This window comes from Electrophorus electricus, chromosome 12, assembly GCF_013358815.1.
Source record: "Electrophorus electricus isolate fEleEle1 chromosome 12, fEleEle1.pri, whole genome shotgun sequence".
In the NCBI taxonomy this organism is placed as follows: Eukaryota; Metazoa; Chordata; class Actinopteri; order Gymnotiformes; family Gymnotidae; genus Electrophorus; species Electrophorus electricus.
In genome coordinates, this window is record NC_049546.1 from 10,708,386 (window position 1) to 10,719,631 (window position 11,246).

General features: G+C 43.8%; 1 long non-coding RNA gene across 1 annotated transcript; it reads right to left on the reverse strand.

Annotated features, from left to right (window-relative positions):
* Positions 1 to 462: 462 nt before the first annotated feature.
* On the reverse strand, positions 463 to 9,887 carry LOC113572500. The gene is made up of 5 exons (XR_003410119.2): positions 9,823 to 9,887; positions 9,099 to 9,198; positions 2,181 to 2,335; positions 1,772 to 1,921; positions 463 to 691 (listed from the first exon to the last, which is right to left on the reverse strand). It is a non-coding gene; the product is annotated as an uncharacterized LOC113572500 (long non-coding RNA).
* Positions 9,888 to 11,246: the final 1,359 nt, after the last annotated feature.

An 11,246-nucleotide genomic window follows, 5' to 3' on the forward strand; every position in this document is an offset into this window, starting at 1 on the left:
GTGTGTGTGTGTGTGTGTGTGTGTGTGTGTGTGTGTGTGTGTGTGTGCACGCTTGTGCTGCAAAGGTTGATGAAAGAGCTGCTGGAATAGCCAGTTAATTTATTCATTCCTTCCTTCAACGATATTTCAAAGACAGATGAATGATGGGCAAAATGTGATATGTGAATAAATGGGTGAAAATTAGAAATGCACTTGAACCCATGTATCCTGGGGTATAATTTTTTCATAATTATAACTGATTTTGGAAACAAAAAAAAGGTCTTTTTAGGTCATGAAAAATCTAAGATTAATTATTTTATTCCCTTTCATAGTTTCAACCCTATTTGAACTTCTGCATCTAAAATACAGACAATCTTTGCTGTGTCATCGTGTATACATATCACATAATGTGTTTCCAAGGTAACTGTTATTAATTCAGTTCACAATTTGATTCAAAGTCATATTTATTTTCATACATCTTTGCATCTCTAGTGAATAATATTACACACAGAAAAACGAAAGTAGAAGATCGCTTGGACAGAGATCAGAAAATCAAAGCATCAGGAATCAGAAATCAAAGCATCTTGTTGGCATTGGAGAATAGGCATGTGGAGCCACAGATATTCAGTCTCTCTTCAAATCTCTAGGACATTGCACACACTGGATACAATGTCAGACAGAGACAAGTGTTGTTTCCTTTGGACACTGGGACCTAGAAGACAATACACAAACATGCCTTAGTGCAGTGAACAGAAGTAAAAACCTTCTCCCCCCTTCTCTCACCACTGTCTGTCACTTTCTTACTGCCTCTGGCTTCTCTGTTTGTCTGTTTCCTCTTGCTCTCTCCCCCTCTCTCTTTCTCTTTTTGCCTTTCTATCTCACTATCTTTTTCTCTCTCTTATTTAATTATCTGTGCTTCAAAAGATCAAAATGAAAGCACCATGGTAACCAGTCAGCAAGCAGAAGTACAGTCTTTTTTTTCCTCTCTGATCATGTCTGTATGCTATAAATCCATATGTGGTGGAAGAGAGTGTGTGAGAGAGAACGAGGGAGAAAGAGGGGGGAAAGAGAGAGAACCTGTTAAAATGCAGCACCACTTCACGTCTGCGAGATCATTAATGTCATTTACCTCTCGGTGACCACCCCCCTACATCACTCCCCTCCCTGCTACTGACTAAACCACAACATCTACCCACAGCTGATGATTCACTGCTATTCAGGTGCAGCCTCCAGCTGAGCCACAACCCAAGCAACATAACGCACGCTCCAGACCCACGAACCAAGCTGACTTTCCCACTTCTCATTGATCCGGGAGACACCCATTCTCCCCCTAACCCCTCCATCACAGCCACCACACATACCATCCCTAGCCCCTATTTTCCTGCACTACCATATTCTGCCCATAATGAGAGTTAATAACAAAGCACTAGATAGGTGTTGGAGAATGATCATTTAGTGCTGGAAGCCCACTCCAGCAAGTTTTTAATGTTACGTTTTAAATGATGTGGGAAGGGAGGAGCTGCATATATGGTGATGATACCTCCTTAACTGAGTGAGGAGACCATTATACATAGCTCTCCATCTCATAGGTTGCTCCGGACACTGCTATGTTCCTAGCTGGGAAAAAGATGGTGACAATGTAGAGAATTGATCCATGCTCCCCTTTGGAGGTAGCAATGGCAGTGGGCAGGGGGGGGAGTGGATCGTGTAGATCTATACCCACTCTCCTCGCCCGTTTGTCATGTTAGTTTGGTTTTGAAGTGGAGAGAAACGGGATGAAATCGTGGCTTACGCTCAGTGATGCCTCAGCTGCTCGATGAAGCCAGTCAAACAGGGATCCACAGCGACATCTAGTGGAAAGACTTGGAACACTCAGCATGGTACAGCCCGTGCCGACTGGAGCAACTTTATTGAATCTGTTGATTAAACTGGGAAGCAAAGCCTGCAGCCAAACATAGATAATGTACATGATCCAAAATTCTCAAGACAGCAACACAAAACATTCTAGACAGTATTTTAGACAGTATTTTAACACAGTCCTTTTTTCTTGTCATTGAAAAGAAGAAGAGCACTGTGATAAAGATATATAATTGTATTATATTAAATTAAGGCATAAATAATAAATTGTATATTAAAAGATACATAAAATAATTACAAGTGGTATTACATATTCACTGCAACATGCTCCATCAACAGCTCACTTGTCTTTGAATGAAACCTGCTCTTCTTGAAAGTGGCAGCGCTTGCTTTTGAAGACAGGAAGAACAGAGAGGCTAGAGCGGAGAGAAGGTGAGGCCATTGATGTGCTGAGCTTGGAAGAAACCCGCTGTTCCTTGTGTGGACCGCCCTCTTGTTTCTGAAGAGACAGAGACCTCATTAAGCCTCTGCCCCTGTCACGTAGAGGTCCTTCAGATGCTGCAAGGACAACATTGCCCTGCTCCTTTCCAGTAGCTCAACATTAGCAGAACTAAGTCTGCACCAGCTCCACATAACACCCATCTATGGCCAAGGTTCAGAAGGGTTTAGGACTGGTCCTTAAGGTGAACAAAAGAGATGGAACGCAGCCAAGCGGGAGAGCGGAAGGCCTGACCTGCACAAACTGCGAGGCCAACAGTACTGGCAAAGTGACCTCCAAGGATGAGGCTGATGTAGAGGGAGGCATGGGGGGGACACTGAGCCAGGAGCACCCGGGGTGCAGGACGTGAGCAGCCGGGAGACTGAGGGTCGTCGCCAAGGGAGACACACTGCAGTGCTGGCAACGGCCATTGTTGGGGGCTTGAGGAGCGGAGCTACATCAGAAGCAAAGCAAGCAGATATAAATACAGAGAGAGAGAGGAAGAGGGGAGAGAGAGAGAACAGATTAGATGAGACAGGGGAAACAGACGTTGGATTGAAACAGACTGAGTGTTAAGGAATGGCGATGAGAGAGATTAAAGAGCAGAGGGAAGCCAGAAAAGTGAAGAGGGAGGGGCTGAGCAGAGGAGGACCGTCTCGGTTTTCTTGGAGGTGTCTCTAGCAGCAGAACCTGCCCCAGCCTTGCAATGCACCAGCACAGAGCTCATATAGCTCTGATCCCTGAGCAAACAGAGGGAGCGAAACCACTCTAGATGGGGCAGGCGTGGAGGGGCCGACCGGAATGAGATAGCATCGCTGGCTCATCTCTGCCGAGTGGCCTGTTGCCCAGTCCCGGCTGCTGACAGTCAATCGCCTGCCCCACCTAGTGTCCCCAAACTCCGCCTCTGAATGAAAGTGGCAGCTTATTGACACTAAGGAAAAGTATATATGTGTGTGTGCGTGCGTGCGTGTGGTGTGTTCTGCTTGTCCATGAGGAGGAAACCTTTCCTTTCTATGTTGATCTACCCTTCAAAGCTCTATGCTGGCATGATTATATGCCAGACTGGAACAGCACTGATACTTTCTGTCAGAAGAACAAAGACGATGATCATAGCCTCAATTTCATCAGCTACTGATGCCTTGAAAGATGTTTATTTAGTCTATGCGGAAGTACAAGTTCTAAATTTGTTTTCACAAGTTCTAAAAATGTTTTCACATAGACAAAGTTACTGAGATATTTTAGCAATCAATTTATATGCCATAAATACATTTATGTACTGAAGCTCATGTACTAAGGTTTCTCCAGATACAGGCAAATCCCAGGCTAAAAAATTATTTTAAATTCAGGATCCCCCTTTGACAGTGCACTTTAGGCCAAGACTAGGATTAAACCATGTCTACAGAGGCACATAGGGTACCTGACAGTTTCTTTGAAGCCTTAAATTTTGGCCTTTTTCGCCTGACATCAACAGCACAACTGCGCGCGTGTTCAAATGGGGGAAGAGATCGCCATCTAGTGGTGACAAGAATAAGCAGGGAGACATATTTTCTGAAACATTTCTCTGAAATCACTTAATTCATTATTTATTTATTTTAAATTCACTTTTCCTTCATGGGGACTTTTAGCCTTTTAAGAGACCTCTCCAGAAAAGAAAAAAAAAGAGAGCTAAAGAGCCTTTTTTTATGTTGGGCTAGTTCTGGGCTGGGCAGTCCTCCACATAAGGTAAAAGTATCTTAGGTAGTGAGCCTTAAATGCTATGTCCACATACTTTTTTATAGTTTGACCCTCATTCCATGTTTCTTTTGGGCTTAGAAAAAGCACTTTGCACTTCCTGATGGCTTTCAAAGATGCTTCTGAGCACATTCCTGAAACACACATCCCAATACATAGCTGCACACACTGCATTCTGGATCTTGGGTGAAGGAGGAAATTGGAAAGTTAGATAAGCAGGGTCATGAATCATGAGATAAGCAGGACCTGAGGGATGCTCCTCTGCTCTATGTGTGAAAACACATATCTTTGGACTGTCGGTTAATTTCACTCTTGCAGCTTTTACTCATTTGTGTGTGTGTGTGTGTGTGTGTGTGTGTGTGTGTGTGTGTGTGTGTGTGTGTGTGTGTGTGTGTGTGTGTGTGTATGTGTGTGTGTGCGCATGCGTGCATGCGTGTGTGCATGCGTGTTCACAGACTGGTGGTTTCCAGCATCTGGACACACCATCAGACAGAGGGCTCAGCACAGAGAGCTGCGTGGGGCGACCTCCACCTCCCATATCCCTGCTCCTGGGCTGTCCAGCCTGCCTCCCTAGAGCCTGAGCTAATTTACTATGGAGGTCCTTCTCTGTGGCCTACATTTCAGAACAAGCCCCCAGCTTGCCTCGAGCCTGTGGAGACAGAGAGATGGTTTTTCCACACTGATTCATGTGTTACCGATTAGTTACTATCAGCTTTGGCTTCAGACTATTTCAATCCAGAGATGGTCAAGTTAAGTCTATTTTGTGATCCACCCAAAGCTCAGGAAACATTGCATATCTTCAGAACAGCTTGAATGAAGCATTCTGGATGAGTTTGGATGTTTGCTGAGCTGAGAGTCTTGCTCATACAGGAAATCAGTGATTTTCTATTTTTTTTCCTTTTCAACTATGTCACCCACATGGGCCTATGATGATTATGTGAGAAAGCTCGAGTTCTTCATGGCTCATAAGGCCCAGAGAGCAAAAGGGGATTATCCGCTAAAGATCTGAGTGAAGTCTCCTTGACCAAAGCCAGACAGTGTGAAACAAAACTCGGACCGGGACCCAAACAAACACAATCTCTCAGAATTCAGCATGAAAGACTAAGCAAAAAGACAGGCTTGTCTTCCAAAGGCATTGTGTTGGGAAGCGTGTGCATCGTGCAGTATTGCAGCTGTGTTTGCTTCTGCATGTGAGTACATGTAACTGCACACTTCTGGGTGGATCCATGCTGAACTCTTCGCTGCACATTGCGGAAGGCTCAAGAACAAGTCCCTCCAAGTCTGCGATAGCAGCTCTAGTGCCTCTGCTCACAGTTATGCCATCTTAACTTGCCTTCAATGGAAACCAAAATATGTCCAAAGAAGAAGAGGACCAGAGACCACTGTAACTGATACTCCACACATTAAAAGAAATACTCTTTTTGGCAACTACAAAAAGCAACTACAACCTATCCTTCAGGCACTTATATCCATTAATAATGCTGAATAAGAAGCATATATCCACTTTATATACCTTTCATTGGTAATCACCTCTGAAAGACATTTGCACAAATCTCTGTGCAAGACCTGGCTTGCTGGCCACTTTACATTGGAATGTAAGTGCAGAGCTTGCTTGCCTTTGAGCCAAATGGTGAAATAATCATTATTTGCCTTTTAACCCCTTTAGGGAGCTCTGGTATAACGCTGTAGCATTTGATGTGAGTCTAAATGGAATGTCAAGGCTTTATGGGTAATAACAATCTAATAACAATCTAGACCAGTTCTCTGCAGGGTACAGTGTTCAGGAGGAGATAACAAAGTCTCACTGTCCTATCCCTATAAGAAAATCTTCATGATAATTAGAACTCAACTCTTCCTTAAGACTTAAGGGTCTCATTTGCATATTTACGGGAGCAAATGAGAATGTTCATTCTCGATCTGCATGCATGTTGTGACCAGGGGGCACAGCACTGCTCAGGCGGCCAGCTGTCTGTGCGTGCTGCCAGAAAAGCCCGTTCCCCTGCACAGGTCACGTGTGCGTGCGTGGAATCCAGCGGCAATCAAAGGAACATGCGTTAACCATATTCACAGCCCATGCCTTCAGAAGCGGCAGGTCCACAGTCTGTGCACATCTGCTGCGATTTAGTGTGCGAGAACACGCACTTCATGTCGGTACAGCGATGCATGGGCACGCTCACGCGTGCATGCATGCATGCGTGTGTGTGTGTGTGCGTGTGTGTGTGTGTGTGTGAGATTTGAATGCATGTACCTGCTTAAGTCACTAAGACAGGAATTCCAATGAACTGCCTGGAGTTTTCTCATGAAACACACAGACAAGGATTATGATATATTATATAATGTATAATTCATTTTGTGCATCTGGGACAGTGAACAGTCCATACACAATTATGAGAACTAACTAATCTCATTATAAAAACACAGAGCACTCAGTAGGTGGTGACTCTTAACCCTACATGGGTTACTGCTACCCATGTGGGACTGGTACAGGTACAACAGAAGAGCATTCCAGCCAATGGCATTCAGTCAGATGAGCCAGCTATGCTGTTGCCTTCAGTTACAGGTTACTCAAGGCTGTGTTTTTAACTGCCCATGTGCTGGGCCAGCCTGGAGCCAGCTCTGAGGGGGCCCACCTTACCCAACACGCTTGTTTCGTCCCTCTCATCTCAGGCTGATCCAATTCATCATAACTGGACACGTTTAAACACAGCTGCATTCAGCCAACTTTCTTTATAACTTGGTATTGATTATCACATAGAGCCTGAATATATATGACTTACAAATGAGCTCTGCTTTGAGCTGTTCTTCTGCAGGCTTACATTTCCCTTAATGTCTCTATCAAAAGGCTTGGTAAGCACCTTTTAAGGTCTGAAGGAACTAACATACCCAGCTCTATCTGTTGCTTGCCATCAAGATTGCGCTTCCATTTGGTCTGTTAAGCAATGCCTCGTTGTGGAGTGGCAGGTCTGTGATTGTTATCAAGGCTCATCGTGAGGTCGCAGAAGCAGATACGGCCCTAGGGCCAAGAAGCGCTAGGTGGCTGTTTACACCATGGCATGCCAGGAAGTCTGGCCACGAATGAGCCTATCAGCAAGCTTGCCACCCTAAAGGGAAGTCCCCCTAGCAGATGGTTTCCATATCACACCGACCCGGTCAGGGGCCCTGGCCAGCAGATACAAATGTGGTCCTGGCCCAGTTACTGAGGGTGGGCATGGTGAGCCATGATGTAACGAGGTGGCCACTGCAAGTAGCTGAGAGGAAGAGGGAACACACAGCAGCAGAATCTCACTCCTGGCTTTAGTTCTTAACCATCGCGTTTTTTGAAGCCAATAGGTCATATGACTTTTTGAAACATAGCATGGCAATGCTTTCCTCCTAGGTACTGTAAACTATAATATTTTCATCTAATATCTCAGGGACCTTTGCTGGAATAAGGCCTGATTGTATAACAGTGCTGTCAATGATTTTGCTTCATTCACAACCTTACAAATCTTTCTTTTAGGATGATTAGGAATCATATTCTTATTCTGAATTGAAGAGAAAAGCTGAAGGAAATTAAGGTCTTAACAAGTCTTTCACAGTGTATCACACGTATTCTGTTTCCTAGAAGCTTGACAAAGGCCGTGTACTCTGCTAACAAGCTTATTTTTCTTGTGGAATGGAAACAGATGTTTTTTTCTTACACTTCCTGTAAAGATCACTTTTTTTCTACCTTGAATGCCTAAACACCTCTCTCAGCCAACAGCTCAGGCTAGTGTCATCCAAGCATTTTGACAAAGGTCAGGTGCCAAATACCACTGGCTCCCCTTTCGTTCTCTCACTCTCTCCTCCTGCCTCCTCTCTCTCTCTCTCTCTTTCTCTGTCTTTCTGTTACGCTCTCTGACCACAACACTTCTGCAGCTACATACTTCTCTGTGAAGTCCCTCCGTGTCCACGTTTCTGGCCTGCTGCCAACACTTGCGGGACGGGCGCCCCAGAATGCCAGGTAGCTGCTGAGCTGCGCCGTCTCTGACGGAAGACTTTTCGCATGTTTGATGTCCTCCCAGTGCTGGCATTCCCCCTTACTGTCAGCAGGGCTCAGACAGACTCGATTACATAGATTCCAAAGCCCCCTGAGATCCATTCTCATGGTCTAATGAGGTGTAGGCCTGAGCTGGAATCAATGTTTGGCCCGTCTCCGGGCATTCTGCCAGACAGTTCTTTCAGCAGCTGATTATATAGGAGCAACGTTTGATTATGACTCTGTCACTGAATCAAGATCGGTGCATGATTAAACTCATGTTGTGGATTTATAACACACCTTCGACCATCCTTAATTAAAAATCTCCAAAATGTTTTTCTATCTATATAATGCAAAGGAAAGTCTAGAGTAGTAATGAGTAACTGTAAATAAATGTGCAGCAGCACTAGAGTTTTTTGTTTTTTTTTAATTTCTGAATAATTTCAAATGTTGCTTACATGAATTTTATTTTGATATTAAAAATATCTTTTTGAATTCATCATAACACTCATCCAAGAAGAATACCGCTAAACCAAAAACAATCCACTGCAGCGATCTGAAAGTAGCCATAAAACAGCCCCACCTAACACTATTTCATTTAGTCCACATGTGATCACGGGTCCATTATGCCGAAATCGTCATCACGCTTTGTGAATTATGAGGAGTCTGCCTATCAATTCTGCTCCCATCTCAGCGTTAGTGCCTATAAAACCGCCGGAGACCATTCTCAGAGTAGTCAGACTCTCAACAAGGGGCTTCATCATCTCCACAACCTGGAGGGCCCTCCGGATCATTCAAACCGAGGAGCTTCCGGAGTGTCACCCGTTCTGCCTCCTCTCATCACCTTCTAAGCGGACACCCATCGCTGGAAAGCACTCGTGCTTGGGTTCACTTCTCCTGCCCTGCGCGACAACCACAGGGGATGATTGCAGGTCCACCTCTGCCTGTCAACTGCAGAAAAAGAGGGCCTGTGGAGCGAAGAGCAGGGTCTTGGCCAGGCCTGACAGGTGGGAGCTATTAAAAACACTTGGTGCCAGATCTCTTCACAGCTTTCACCTGGGAGTGATGAAGGGCCATGAGGCTGGGTAACACCTGCTGGCAGAGGTCTCATGCCCTGGGAAGCTTCTTTTCTTTTCTACCCAATGGAGCTGGAAGGCTGGAAACAAAAGACATCTGTGAGGTGTACTGCATGGCATTCTTGCAAAAACAGGAAGACTTCATCATGGCATAATAATCATGGCAGGGTTCTTCATTAATATTCTTCTGTTTTAATGTATCTAGATCAGCTAGTTCACCTAGTCAGTTGTTTAGCAAGAATTGATGTATGCTGGGCTTGTGTAGATAATTAGCTTGTATTGTACTAAGAATGTAGCAACCTAATTATAAAATACTAAATATGATCCATACATTTAGGTTTAAACTATTTCAATTGCTGAAGCTATTTGTAGAAGTAATTCCACCTGGACTCTACCATTTACACTAGTGAAGTCAACGCCCTTGATGTATGGGCTATCAAATCCACAGAAACCTTCCTCTTTCCAGTAAAGGCACAGCATTTAGTGAACTTGGCTGGCATTTTGGATGTAGCTGTGGGTCAAAATCCCTTATACAAAAGCACCATGAGGAGTGTGCACCCTGAGGTCTCATAGGTGAAGAACTGGGCTGGAGAGATTTACAGGCAGCTCCATGAGGGTGGGTGGTGCAGGAGAGGTTGTGGATCCTCTAGAGAACCTACTGGGTTGCAGTTCAAGCCAGGGGCTGATAGCTTGGCTGGTCTCACCCTGTGTGTCGAGCGATGATCAGCAACTGGTATCTGTTATACCGATTTCCACAGGCCCAGTCCTGTAAGAAGAGCAAAGTGTAGGTGATCCACTGAACCTGGCAACAAGAGGAAGGATGGAAAAGCAATAAAGGTTTTATTGCATTATACCCTCATTCCAAAAAGTATGCATTAAATTAGCAATTTATTTTAATTGTAATGCTTAATTAATTTAACAAATTAGTCACTCTGCCATGTTCACTGTGTTGTGGTTCAGAGTTGAAGTATGAGTCATAGTCATGGTGATATGTGATGAACAGATGCCTGAAGTGATTACATTCAGATAGTGTATCTGTGGAAGGAGGTATATCTGGTAAAAAATAAAATAAAATAAAATAAAAAAACAGCAGATGCTTCAGGGTCCAAGGTCTGTTCTCTTTTAATGGTGTTCATCATCACAAATACAACACCAAAAGAAGCACAGTTCATCAGAACACAATCAAACCTCCAGCAATAAAGCAATCCTAAACAGTGGTTGTCCAAGTCTGGATAAAACCATGCCGTAGATGTTCACAAAAGGAAGACCAAATGCATCCCTTTCAGAAAAAGAATCATATTACTTTACATGGACTCGGCTATTAAGGGAAAATGCAGATGTTCTTTAGCTCTTCAAAAAAAAAAAAAAAAAAAAAAAAAAAACCTGAAGGAAACATATTAGACAAAAAGCAAAAAAGTAGAAGATTTATGTATCTTTATTAACATTGTTGAACCCCTCTCATGACTGAACAGCCTCTCCACTATTACAGAACAAAGCAATCAGTCCCTTTCATCCGTTCCTCTGCAATGGATTACAAACAGTCAGTATTAATCCTTTTCTTCCACTGAACAGAGAGCCGCATAAGTTCCTCTTAGAACTTTTTCCCGTCACGAGCTCCTGCAGGTCATAAATCAACATGCCACACACTTGAGAGAATACGGAACTGATAGAGCTCCCAGTCTATGGAAACAAATGGGGGAGTCTGGTAAGTGTCTAACAGATGTACTTCAGAAGGAAGGTTGTGCATCATCTGGGTTTATAACTCAGTCTGGAGGCATCAAGCACAGTGTTCCTGCCAGAGCTCTGAATATGTCTCCTCCAGTCAGGCTGTCTAAGCATCTCTACTTCGATTGGTAAATTAAACTCTTTAGTTACCATGGTTGGAAACAGGAGAGCATTCTGGTTATGATAAGATGACACTAATGTACCCCCCCAGAGCACCTCTAAAAAAGTCATATCATCTATTGAATGCCAACATTTGTCACTGTAATTGCAATTTCAAATGCAAGAACATTTTTTTATATAATATGAAAAAGAAAAATTCTAACTGCTCATCACTGGCATTGGAAAAAGTGCAGCATACTTTTGATTTTTGAAAAATGTGTGAAGTACATGGCAATGACTAATA